We start from the raw sequence: 13,547 nt of genomic DNA on the forward strand, positions 1-13,547 counted from the left end.
ATTTTATTCTAATACTGTTGTGGATTTTGTGGGACATTTTTGCTTTCTCCATGGACATTCCCTGTAGTTGTCATGATGGTTCATGGATTTTGGGGGGCACTTCTTATCCCTCAGTCTCTCAGTGGCTTGGTTTTCCTCTATCCACCAGCCACAGTGAATGGCAAGGGCCCAAGACTGAGATTCAGCCTGAGGTTTTTGCTTGAGGCTTTGAACTGTTGTGTCCATCTGCTAAGAGAAGGGGTTGCAAAACAAAATGAAACAAAACAAAGCAAAATAAAATAAAACAAAACAAAAAGCAAAAAAACAGCAGAGAGAGAAAGCAGAATGCCAACGAGTGCTTGGACATAGGTCAGCCTTGATCCCTAATGCCAACTCCATGCCTGGACCACTTGGTTGCATGAAATTAAAAAAATTCCCTTTTCTTTCTTCCACTAGCTTGATTTGGCTTCTTCAGAGTTACACTGGAAAAGTCTTCTCTGATGCTGATACGCTGTGGTGCTCCAAATACACTTCTGGCAGGTTTCAATCTCCCTTACAACAAAATAACAGTTTTATCTCATTGTTTTACCTTAGGACTACTGAAAGCAGGATTTAAAAAATAATTTATTTAACATTATATCTGAAATTAATGAGGTACTATAAGTTGGTTCTTTGAATTTAAATAAAAAATAAATAAAAGGATTAAATAACTTTCTGTTCTACCTACAACGAAATGCACAATTCTTAAATATTCAGATCAAGGATTTGTGACACATATATACATCTGTGTAACAACTGCCCAAAACAATACAGAATTTTTCCCTTCCATCTGGGAGAGATCACACACTTTTCTAGCCAATCTCCACACCCTGAGTGCAGAACCAAGCTGTGATTTCTGGAACTAGAAATCAGTTCTCCCTGTTCTAGAAGTTTATATAAATGGAATCATAGAATATGTATTCTTATGCGTCAGGCTGCTTTCACGCAACATAATGTTTTTGAGGTTCACCCTTGTCCTTGCATGAACCAGAAGTCCTTTCCTCTTTATTGCTGAGTAGGGCTCTGTGGTATTGATGAGCAAAGGATCCATCCTTTTTACTGTTTGAGTTTTTTCAAAGATCACATGTTTTTTCATATTCATGGCACACAAAACTCAGGGGCCCAAGCATGACTCCCATTAATATCAGACAGGGAAACCCACATGTCAAGATCTGGTTTCTCAAAAAGATGCTCATCAGAGAGGGTGGACACAATTAATATACCACAGACATGTGGCATGACAAACCATAAAGAAGACAGTCTCATTTGCCTGAAATAGGCAGGTGGAGTTCATCCAACACACATCTATTAGTGTCCATTATATGCCAGCCACTCTGGACAGAAATAAATAAAATGACACCCTGGCCACCATGGAGCTCACCTTCCCAGGGGCGCTTTTGCTATGGAGAGCTGACTGCACGTACTGGCACGTGAACAAGACCATTCCGGGTGTGCAGGAGGACCACTCACTCCTTTAGTTTGGGGGAGCTAGGATCTCCCCCCGAGTTGGTGATGCCAGGAAGGAGGTGGGATGAGCAGGAGGCAGCTGTGTGCAGAGCGGGGCCTGGCTTCCTGCCAAGAGGACAGCAAGTGTCCAACCTTGCTGACGTGGGAACATTCTAGGGAAAGGAAACCAGTGTGGACGAAGTGGGGCAGATGAGGGAGAAAGTGTCAGGAAAAACTTCCCAGGGTTTAGGGCACAAGAGGCATTCAGGATTCTGCAGCTATATATGACATTTCCTGCCCAGAAGCTCCTCAGGAGCAGAAGGAAGCATCCTCAGCAGTCTTCTGGTGGGCCTCTCTCTGTCTCCACCCACCTCACCTGGTCTCTTCTTCACAGGCCCATTTGGGGTGAACCCAAGATGCTGGCCGTGCCCTTGTGTTGACACCCCCACAGAGCACTCTCCAGACCCAGGCTTGGCTCTCTCTCCACCTCTGTTCTGTCCACTCCTGGTGACCTCAGGCTGAGTACTTCAGGGAAACTGCCCTTTCCCTGCACTCAAGAGTCTGACTTGGAAAAATTATGCAATTTCGGTCCTGTACAGATTGGCATTTGCATGGCCCCAGAAGAGGGTGAGTCCCCCCCTAAACCTTGTAGCTTTGACACCTCCCCACTGTCCCATTTCCTATTTGTTGCTGGGATTTCACCCAGGATCCATTCTCTGCTATGAATCACATTTGTTCATGTTAAGAGACTGGTGATTTTGCTAGAGAAAAAGTACCATTTAAACCAAGGTTCTTAAAGCATCTTATTTACAGCATCTGTTCCAGTGGCTTCTCACTTAGCTTTTCTTGTCTCTTTGCTCTACAGTAGAAAAGTCTGGATCGTTTCTAATTCCAAGCCACAGAAGGACAGCTGATCATTTTGTCTTTTCTCTTTTGGGGGAGTGTAAGGATATATTTTGCCTCCTTTTTCTAACTGACTTGAGCTATAGATGGTCCTTACATCTGCATCAGAGGCAGTATTTAAATATATAAAATCCACTTGAAACTGTTACCTGCCACTTCAGAAGTAGCTTGGTAACTAGGAGAAATGGAATTCTTATATGCATTGCCAATCAGCTACAGAAGGACCTTAAATCAGGACTTTTTTTTCCCCGTAGAAAAGCAATAATTAACATCTCTGGCTTCACAAGATGATCTGAGCTAAAATCGTGGCTCCACCATTCCATAGCTGTGTGACCATTTGTAAGTTACCTGCCCACTCTGATTCTCAGGATGGCAAAGGAATCAAGAAGGTGAAGTGAAGAGCCAGACTGCTTGGGTTCAAATACCAGCTCTAATACTTAGTAGCTGTGCAACTTTAGGCAAGTTGTTTACCTCAACCCCCTCATCTGTACAATAGGGATACAAGTAATCTCTACCTCCTAACAATACTATGTGGATTAAAGAAATAATGTAAAACACACACACACACACACACAAACACACACACACACACACACTTAGTAATAGGGCTTCATACATATTACGTGCTGAATGAATTTTACCTTCATATTTAAAAAAATTTTGGGGGGGGCACCTGGGTGGCTCAGTGGGTTAAGCCTCTGCCTTCGGCTCAGGTCATGATCTCAGGGTCCTGGGATCGAGTCCCGCATCGGGCTCTCCGCTCAGCGGAGAACCTGCTTCCTCCTCTATCTCTCTCTCTGCCTGCCTCTCTGCCTGCTTGTGCTCTCTCTCTCTCTGTGAAATAAATAAATAAAATCTTAAAAAAAAATTATTTTTTTATTTTATTTATTTTTTTTTCTTGATTACCTTTTCCTTTATTTTAAGAATGGATGGCCAGTTTTATTTTTTTTTTATTCACATGCTTCTCCACATAATTTTTTAGTGGCTGTGTGAAATGCGGGTTAAGGAGTGTTCTAGGGGCATCTGGCTGGCTCAGTTGGAAAGTGCATGCTGCACTTGATTTGGGGGTCATGAGTTCAAGTCCCACATAGGGCGTAAAGATTACTTAAAAATTTTTTTTTTCAGCATAACAGTATTCATTATTTTTGCACCACACCCAGTGCTCCATGCAATCCGTGCCCTCTACAATACCCACCACCTGGTGCCCCCAACCTCCCACCCCCCACCCCTTCAAAATTCTCAGATCGTTTTTCAGAGTCCATAGTCTCTCATGGTTCACCTCCCCTTCCAATTTCCCTCAACTCCCTTCTCCTCTCCCATCTCCCCTTGTCTTCCATGCTATTTGTTATGCTCCACAAATAAGTGAAACCATATGATAATTGACTCTCTCTGCTTGACTTATGTCACTCAGCATAATCTCTTCCAGTCCCGTCCATGTTGCTACAAAACTTGGGTATTCATCCTTTCTTTTTTTTTTTTTTTACAGCTTTATAAACATATATTTTTATCCCCAGGGGTACAGGTCTGCAAATCGCCAGGTTTACACACTTCACAGCACTCACCATAGCACATACCCTCCCCAATATCCATAACCCCAACCCCCTCTCCCAACCCCCTCCCCCCATCAACCCTCAGTTTGTTTTGTGAGATTAAGAGTCACTTATGGTTTGTCTCCCTCCCAATCCCATCTTGTTTCATTTACTCTTCTCCTACCCCCTCAACCCCCCATGTTGCATCTCCTCTCCCTCATATCAGGGAGATCATATGATAGTTGTCTTTCTCCGATTGACTTATTTCGCTAAGCATGATACCCTCTAGTTCCATCCACGTCGTCGCAAATGGCAAGATTTCATTTCTTTTGATGGCTGCATAGTATTCCATTGTGTATATATACCACATCTTCTTTATCCATTCGTCTGTAGATGGACATCTAGGTTCTTTCCATAGTTTGGCTATTGTAGACATTGCTGCTATAAACATTCGGGTGCACGTGCCCCTTCGGATCACTACGTTTGTATCTTTAGGGTAAATACCCAGCAGTGCAATTGCTGGGTCATAGGGTAGTTCTATTTTCAACATTTTGAGGAACCTCCATGCTGTTTTCCAGAGTGGTTGCACCAGCTTGCATTCCCACCAACAGTGTAGGAGGGTTCCCCTTTCTCCGCATCCTCGCCAGCATCTGTCATTTCCTGACTTGTTAATTTTAGCCATTCTGACTGGTGTGAGGTATTTTTTTATTTTTTTAATTTCTTTTCAGTGATATTTCTTTTGGGGGTGTAAGACAAACTATTGATGGCCTGATATCTGCTCGTATAGAAGTGCCTTCAGATCTCATTCATATTTTAAAAATACTTTGAGATGTCTGAACTAAGGGCACACTCAGAAAAGGAAAGATTTCATTCTTCTGGAAATCACCTCTAAATAGCAGCAGGCGTTGCCTTGATTAGGTAATCATTGTCCCCCAAACAGCTGAATCATAGCCCCGATTCCTCCCAATGGAAACTCACATGGTCATTGTGCTCACTTTCTATTTTTGAAATATACCTCCATGGATGGAATTTTTGGTGAGGAAGTGAGGAAAAGCCAGGGCTATTTAATTCAGAAAACTTGTGTGCGATCACATCAATTTGGCCCAAATAATTTTTTGCTCAGAGTTAACTGAATGGAGGTGGGAGAGGAATAATATCCACTTTATCTAATTCCAAGCGAGAATAAAGGAGTGAAAAGAAATGAAATTAGCCAAATCAACCTGCTATTATTCTAATCGAGTAAGACAGAGCAAGCCAAATCCTGAGTCACCTTCCTGGCCAACTATTTTTATTGACTTGAAATCACAAAGAATGAAAGCCTGAAATGACCTAGACCACTTTTCTCACAAAGCTGCTCGGTGGCATAAAGCATATCATGGAATTCCCTGACGAGTGAGGACTGTTTACTTAAGTTGATATTCTGGAAATGGACCTTTTAAAAAGTTGGGAGACACAGAAAAAACTTAAAGTCAGAGAAAACCCTTGTCAGCCACAGATGCAATAATTTAATTTTGCAAACGCATGGGACTGGTTCTTTAGTGCATGCCTCTTAGAGCCATCGGGAAGTACAATGTGTTTGAGAGAAAATTTTAACACACAAAGGCAACAAAGTAAAAACAGAAAAGTGTTTTTTCTTGGCTGAAGGAAAGCCAGAGTAGATTCACATATTTTAAAATTATGAACAATGTATTTTGGACACACCAAAACATATATTGCAATGATGAGACAAATGTCCATTGAACAATTGTGTTCCTTCCAAAGACCTTGGTGTCACTATGGCCACCACCAGAGGTGACCACTGTTGTGGACTTGGTGTTTTCCACCCACCAAGCCCACTCACACACACATTTCCTAGAAATCCTGTGTGTGTGTGTGTGTGTGTGTGTGTGTGTGCGCACATATACCTGCACACACATTGGGGCTAGGCACAGACAGGAATGTTTGCGACAGGGTGGGCTCAATCATGAAATGTTAGAACACTCTGAAAATTCACCCACAGGAGAATGGATCAATAAATTGTGCTGTATTCATCATAATGAAGCAGTTAAAATAAGAGTGTATATATCAATAATGAAAAAAATCTCAGAAACGTAATATTGAGCAAGAAAAGCACGTTGTAGGAGGAGCCCTAGAGAATGATGTTGTCCTTTATATATGACTTTATGTAGTTTCCTGGAGTTACTTGGTAAAGATCAAGGACTGTCTTTCCTCAGGTTTGCAGTTTGCCTGCCTCTGGTCCCCAGGCTAAGTCCTCCGATAGATCCCATAGATGGCTGGAGCCATCCTTCCCTCTATCTGTCTTTCCATCTGTCACCTACCTAGGAGCCCTAGGGTTTGTCTTGCTTGAATCTCACAAACTTAATTCACTTTCATTAAGTTTGTCATATCAGTTCCTAGTCTGCTGAATTCAACACTGGCAAAGATCAACTGGGCAAACCCTAGGTATTATTCTGCTTAAAGCTTAGCTCATCATTTTGACCGTGTTCTCTTATGAGACTGTGTGTTATCTTGGGTTGAAACATAGATTTGAGAGCAAGTAGTTGATATGGTGGTGGTGGTGGTGGAGTTATCCTGGAAGCATTGGCAGAGGAGTGGGGAAGTTAGACAGGGCAGGAAAGGTAACCTAACTGGGTTCATTATCAAGCAGGGAACCAGTACATTCTTTAGAGCTATTCTACTCCAAAGATGAGGGAACTGGGATCTTTATCCGTCAGCTATCAGTCTATCACTGTTTAAGGGTGCTTCTGAGAGCATCAGCTCTCTGGCATGTCCATGGCATGGACCAGGTATGCTCCCATAATGAAAAAAAGAATTTCAGGCAGAGAGTCACAGTGTTTCATGGTACATGGCCTTCTGGGTATAGAGGTTAAGTACAGGAACAGTGGGCGGAATGCCTCAAACATCTGCTCAGCTCTTGAGTGAAGATTATCTGGGGAAGTTTTATATCTACCAGTATTTTCCAGCCAAGTTCCAACTTACCCTGTGATCTACGAGATCCAGTTAAATATAAGCTACTGTTTCCTAAGATTTCCAAAGCAAGAATCAAATACGCCATATAAGTATTGCATTGACTGTCACACTTTTATTGGAAAACTTCCCTTGCCTCAGGATGCTGAACATAATTCCAGGGTTCAAGGCTTCTAGACGGTGGGGACTCTATCATTAGGAACTCATCTAATGTAGCTCTTGTAGCTAAAGAAACGTTAACATGGGAGGACTGCTAAAATCTGAGTTTATCGGTAGGATCACCATGAGTTTTGTCTCCGGAGTTTGGCTATTCCGGTCCAGAAATTCAGTACTATCATGTCTCCCTGTGGTTTTCAGGCTCTGGGTAGCTAGCCTATATCAAACAACCCAATTCATCAAAGACTTTATAAAGTCAGGCACAACCACAGTATTGGGAATTGGCAGTTCTTGAATGATAGGTCGCACCTTCCAGCAGTTTTCCCCTTGGTAACCATTAGACTGACAACAGGTGCACTGTCCCCCAATCCCCACCTTGGAAGTCCTAGATAAATACTGACAGTATCTTATTATCTAAATTGCCTTTTAATCAATCATCCAAGTCCCTTTTCTTTTGTAGTAGGGAAGATATAATATAACTAAGTCTATTGCACTGATCTCACCTCAGCAATTTCTTCCTAAGAACCCACCTGGGGCTTGTAACATAGACTTGGAAAACCCACTAGCATTGCCATCACCACATTTATTCCCCATCCCTTGGGACAGCCTCCTTCCCCAGACTCCAAAGTCCAGTGATCTCTATGTGCTCTCCAAAAGGCAGGGGATATTGAAGGGTGATCACCACAAGGTAGCCATGCAAATAACCAGGCAGAAATATTAACTCCTTTAAAGTATGTATAGAACAAGATGTAGTCACCCATGTCAAGCAGTCACTTCTGTCAGGCAGTGATGCCAGCAACTGTGGGCATTGCAGCCAAGACCAGATATTGCCAAAACTGGCAACAGCTGGTGACACCGTGAACTGATAACCAGCAGAACTAGAGGACATCTACAAAGACCCAAGCCTCATTCAATCCCTTTAAAATGGGAGGATTTCTGTGGCAAACTGACTATCTAGATGCTGACCCTTTCACAACTGACCACATCCCAAAGGCAGCAGCTGCCAAACGCTCTGCCTGATTGATCGCTGAGCATAACAGAGATCTTCCACTGCCTGAACATAATAAGCAGCACGTGCTAATAGTTGACCAGACTAGGCTGAGGCCTTACCTCAACTGCACACTCACAGACTCACTTCGTGTTTGGTGCATTCATTTCCTACCCCCTGTTCTGTCTTCTTTATTGTGTGACTTGTCTTTGCTTTACTTTGTGTGACGTGTAAGACACCAAGTGAACATATGTGATGAAATGCCATTGAGTTTGGAATCTTGAACATGCTTTTTCATTTGTTAACCTCGCTTTATGACTGAAGGAAGCAGGTTGGGGAAAGACAGAACTTGTGTGTGCACCTTCATAATGTGCTCGCAACAATGTCACAAAAGGACTGAGGATAGTCACTCCTGGTTGAAGAGGCAGGTTTCCTCACCTTCAATTCCTCAGGGGCTAATCATGCTGCCTAATCAGACAGAGGTCCTGAGAGATCCTTCAAAAAGCTCCCTTTTCCATTGTCAAGGTTGATTTTTATAAAATAACTTCTGTGGTAGATGGATTAATGGTCATAATTCCTAACCTTTCTCTCTAAACATTCCTTTTGTCCTCTGACTCTGGCTCTTGGCTAAGCCTTGTTGCTTTGGCCAATAGGATAATAGCAAACCTGTCTGGCAGCCTTAAAACTGTTTGTGCTTTGGGTTTGCTCACTTCTGTGCTGTGTTATCACCCGAAGAAGGATCTGCCCAGGCAAGTCTACTGGTCCCAGGAGAAGGATAAGAAACCTATGACCAGAGCAGTTACCACAGATGTCCCAACAAAGGTCACCCTAGATCAACCAACAGCTGTGAACTCCAAGATAAGTGATCTCAGCCAATAGCAGCCAAACCTAACCCAGATGGGATGAACCCCACAGACTCGTGAGCTGAATAAATGTTTATTGGTGTATGCCACTACAGTTCTGTGGTTGGTTGCCATGCAACACTTTAGTGGTAGAGATAACTGATGTGCCCTCTTCCAAACTCTTCTGGAGACTCCATCTATGTTCCTGCCTGCTCAACAGCTGCAAGGAACTAGTTATAGATCCAATAGATTTTAAAGTGCTTCCTCTAATACTGAATGAATCAAAAGCTAATTTCTCAAGTCAATTTCTGTTGACCTGCCTATCTCAGGCTTGCTTGGTGCTTTTTCTATGGATATTCAATTAATTAATCTGTAAGTATTCCATATGTCGCACCCAAACTCTTAGAGCTTCTTCTGTCTCCCTCCTTTCTTGTCACCTACATTTCTAAACCTTGGTGAGAAAAGCAATCCCTGTCAGGCCAGTCACCTTCTGGGGGTAACAATCTCTTTATCATGTAGATACCAGGCTTGTTTAGAGCCACAGGGAGTCACAAGCTCAAAGAATTTTAGAACCAGAAGGATGTTAGAGATAAGCCAGTGGATGCAGTGTGTGGCTCTGTCCAACTAAGGAGATAAGTCTTCTGGATTTGGTATTTCCAGATCCTTGGAGCCACCAGCACACACCTTCGCTATTGTAGCTATTTCCTGGTATATAACAAATCATCTCCAAACTTGGTGGCTTACTCCAATAACCTTTCTGTTTATCTGTTTACAATCCTGTAATTTGGGTAAGACTTGGCTAAGACAGTTCATCTCTGCTCTACATGGCTGATACTTTTGACCCAGACTCAAGGGTGCACTTGCAAGATGGCCCCACTCTCATGGCTGGGAAGTTGGTGTTAACTGTTGACTTGAAGCTCAGCTGAGGCTGTTAGCCAGGGGCCTCAGTTCCTCTCTGTGTGGTCTCTTCATGTGGCTAGATTAGACATCTCTCAGGGTGGCAGTCTCTGAATAGTCAAACTTCTTCCATGGTGACTGGCTTCTTCCAGTGTGCAAAAATGAAAGCGGTCAGGTCTTTTTAAGGCTTAGCATAGAAACTGGTACCCTGTCACTTCCTCTATGTTCGATGAGTTAAAGAAGATCACAGATCAGCTTCAATTCAAGGGGAAAGGAAAAGTGCGGGGGTATATGAACACTAGGGGTATGGTTCATTGATAACAACCACCGTAAAAGACGAGCCCAGTCTCCTTCCAGTTCTAGCCAGAAAATAATGTGATGAAGTTGAGCATTGGCCTAGGAGTCAAGACACTGGAATTTCTTACCTAGTTTGGCTATTCATTAACTTTACAGATTTGGAGAAGTGACCTGATTCTAAAGTTTGTCTGGATAAACTTTAAAGTAACCTCTGGTTCTAAAGGCAGAGTCTAAAGTCTCGGTAGATTTCAGTTTCCAGGCAAGTCTTCATATTCTCCTTCATGAGTCTTTCCCACTCTTTTTGAACTGGTCAATCTTGATCTCCAGCTGCCAGCAGACCAACCAAGTCATTTATTTACTTCCTGAGATTTGCTGATTTAAGTATCTCTGATTTGTCCTTTTGACCTGCTTCTTGTGAGTTGGATGACCTTGGGCCAGCCACAGAAGTTCTGTTAGTCTAGACAAAATGGAGATAAGAAACCCAGATTCATGGGCTGTTGTGAGGATTGAATGGGAGAAGGGCACAAAATTGCTTTGCAAAATGGTACTGGGATGAGATGGCATTGTCCAGCCACCCTAATCCCGTTAGCACTAGTATGTTGGATTCAGGTTAGTCTTTCCATCCCCAGTGCTAGTGACAACCAATTACTAACCAACTTTGATTCTTATTTTTCCATTTTATAATGACGGAATACATCTGTCAATCTCATTTTACTCTCAAGATGTTCTAGGACTCCAGGATTTCCTTGCTGATAACCCTTGACAATCAGATAGAATTATTTAGCCTGCACCTACAGTGGGCAATCTCACAACCAGGGCTGAGGTGGAGGAGCAGAATTATATAAAGGCAAAGTAAATGAGGGGCTTTTCTTAATGCTTTCTGAAAGTTAAAAATAAAAAGAACTTCATATTTATTTTGTAAGGTGTCATCTTCAGATAATTTACCCAACCAGATAGTGAGCATCTCAGGAACAAGGATTTTGTCTTTTTAAAAAATTTTTCAAATCTCTGTCTATTCAGTGACTAGAATAAGTGGCCAGCAGAAAGAAACTCAGTTAATGCTTTTTGAATCAATGAATGAGTAAGAAAAGCCTTGGATTATGAAGAGGCTCAATAAAATTGCTTATTATTTTGATTTTAAAAATGAACATATAAGTGATGGAGAAAAACATCAATTGGCATATTTTGGATGGGTTATTTAAACCAAAGCTTTCACACTGCCGGGTGTTATTTTGTTGTTTTACGACTGTTAGAGCAAAATTATCAAATTGACTTATTATAATCTGATTTATAACAATCTGAAGTACGACTTTAATTTTTGAAAGGACCCATAAACTATTCATGGGTTTGGTCTTACAAGAACCAGAGGAAGCAAAATATGTCCGAAACAAACTGCTGAGTCACACGTTATGCCCTTTCCCTTAGCCAGCATTCCTAAACCAGTATCACTGACAATTCAGAAAGGAGTACATAACAAATGTGTGAAATAAAGGGTTCTAGGATATTGCTATTGCATCAGACCTATTCTGATGGTGTTCAGATTCAATGATGCAAAACCATGAGAAACTCAGCTGTCAACCCCTCCTAGGCAACACACTTAGAAATCAAGTGTGCACAGTCTTAGCAAGAAGAAATTGTTTGTATTTTCCAGAAGTGGAGGAGAAGAGAAAAACAAAATAATAGTCAATGAACATTTGTGTACCAAGCATTGTGTTCAATTCTTTTCTATACTCATTTAATCCTTAGAATAAATGTGAGTTTCTCCCCATTTTATAGATGAAGAAAACTGAGGCTTGGAGAATTGCATCACCCATTTAAGATTACACAGCTAGTAAGGGGGCAGGATTGGAATTCAAAGCCTCTGCTTTTGCCCTCATCCTGTCCTGCTTCTACAGAGTCTCTTCTAACTTTGGCATCATCATATTTTGCTATCGCTTGACCCTCTGTTTTTATAAGGCTACAAGAACATACACGTATTTCTGCAACCCCTACATTATACCAAGTACAACCACAAGCACAGTCCTAAGTGGCAACCACACAAAACCAGACTGCTTCTGGTGATCTTCACACAGCCCATTGCATTATCCGCCTTGCCCTGCCGGTGGTGCGATCAGCTCATTTCCCCACTTCAGGTGTCACCTCCTCCAGGAAGCCTTCTCTGATCCTGCCCTCATCTCTACTGTCCAGTCCTTCCTGGTATCTCCCACAATGTCCTGCCTGTATTGTTATTGTTAATTATTATTATCTAGTTATGTGTCCATCTCCTGCATTAGACTGTAAGCTCTCCAAGGTCAGGGCTATGTCTGACTTCTCCCCTAGACTATGACTTTTCAGAGGATCAGACTGTGTCCTCCTTCTATTTGTAACTTCATTGCTGTGCATAAACTAGCACAAAGGAGGGACTCAGTTAAGTCTACTGATTGGATCAAAAAGATTACTAAGAATGACTTTAAAATGTGATTACAGTGTGTCTCATGGAGGGGATGTCAATTTAGAGAAAAGCAGGAACATAGAAACATAGAAAGAAGGATAATATAAAGAGAAGTACTTAGTAATGTTCCCTGTGGCATTTGAATTCTTCAATTTTGTTTAAACAGAAACAACAATATGATTGAATTCTTTCCAATTATTCACTAAGATGATTTTAGTAATTGCATAATTCACACATATCCTATCTCTAAGCGACATCAGGGGTTTCCCAGTTAAAATTTGGAAAAAAAAAATCTATCCAATATAAGTCTTCCTTAAAGATTTACTGAAAGCAGTAAACTATGTCTTCCAATCATCTCACTAAAGTATAAAATCTTAATTATAAATCAGCCCAATGGGTGGATTGTTTTCATATTCCAGGGCATATGTTAATTTATGTCAAGCAAATCATGATGATTTGCTTTCTTATTGTTTTGTTGTTTACTCTTAATTATTGTTGTTATTTTAGCTCCTCAGCGTCCAACTTCCCTTCCTCCAATAATACACTCGATTATTTTGGGGGGTATATCTTATCCTGTATAGTCTTGGTAGGAGGTGGTCCCACTTACAAAGGGGATTAGCACCTCAGATTTTCTGACCCAGGGCAGCCAGGTGGATGGAGAAATGAGCTAGACATCCATCTAAGATTTAGCCAACTGGATATTCTTGAGACTTTGAACTTGAAGATGTATAGGATGGTGGAAGATCTTTCACTGTCATAGAAGTCTTGGTATGCTGACCCATGTGTTCTGCTCTATGACTTGTCTAGGCTTCCCAGAGCTACCTTAGCATCTAATTTTCTAGTTGTTTTCCAGGCCTGGATCTCCAACCTTCCATTGATTTTGGGAGCCTGGCATTCTCTGGATGAGTCACCTTTACCTAAATAGCCAGTCAGTCTCTATTGCTTAAAACTGAGAATGCTGTCTGAAATACCAAATAAAAGCAGTCTCCATTTAGGACATAGATTTACATGTACATTAGTAAAAGAATTTGTATTTTTGTGTCATGGTTAGTAAGAATTGTTCTCTAAGAATT

The sequence above is a fragment of the Lutra lutra genome, chromosome 9 (assembly GCF_902655055.1).
Source record: "Lutra lutra chromosome 9, mLutLut1.2, whole genome shotgun sequence".
In the NCBI taxonomy this organism is placed as follows: domain Eukaryota; kingdom Metazoa; phylum Chordata; class Mammalia; order Carnivora; family Mustelidae; genus Lutra; species Lutra lutra.